The following is a 594-nucleotide window of genomic DNA, read 5'->3' on the forward strand; positions in this document are numbered from 1 at the left end:
CTACAATGCTTAGGAGTTCTGGCTTCCACACGTGAACAGGCGATGCACTCTCTGACCTCACAGCACGTCACTGTAGGCTCCAAAGTGATGACACCGGCCAGGGCTTCCACAACCTGACCTTATTTTATGCACATCCACTCAGTTCAGGAATTCTGAGCTTCCACCAAGAGCTTCAGAGTTTCAAGTTTCAAGAGTTTCATAGTTTCAAGAGTCTTGCACGGATAGGAAGTGCTTCGTATCAGTGCCATTAGAGAACTGTGAGACAGAACTGCATGACAAGTGGGCACTGTCCACCCAACAGCAACTAGCATGCTAGTGTTTAATGACTAGGTTCTGCGGGAGACACAGGAAACCTGGATCCCATCCTGGAAGAAGCCGAAATGGGGGCAGGAGCGAGGACGTGGCCTTGTTACATAATGTAAAGGGTAATACAGTGAATCTTGGTTGAGTAGAAGAGGGGAGCTGAAATGTGGCAGGAGTAGAAGGGGGACCTTGAAGAAAATAACCAGATTTAGACCCATGGCTCTAGAAAGCATCTGCCGGCATTAGATACACGGGCACAGAACATCTCTGCCAGCGCTCTTCTGTAACGAT

This window comes from Myotis davidii, unplaced genomic scaffold (assembly GCF_000327345.1).
Source record: "Myotis davidii unplaced genomic scaffold, ASM32734v1 scaffold184, whole genome shotgun sequence".
NCBI lineage: Eukaryota > Metazoa > Chordata > Mammalia > Chiroptera > Vespertilionidae > Myotis > Myotis davidii.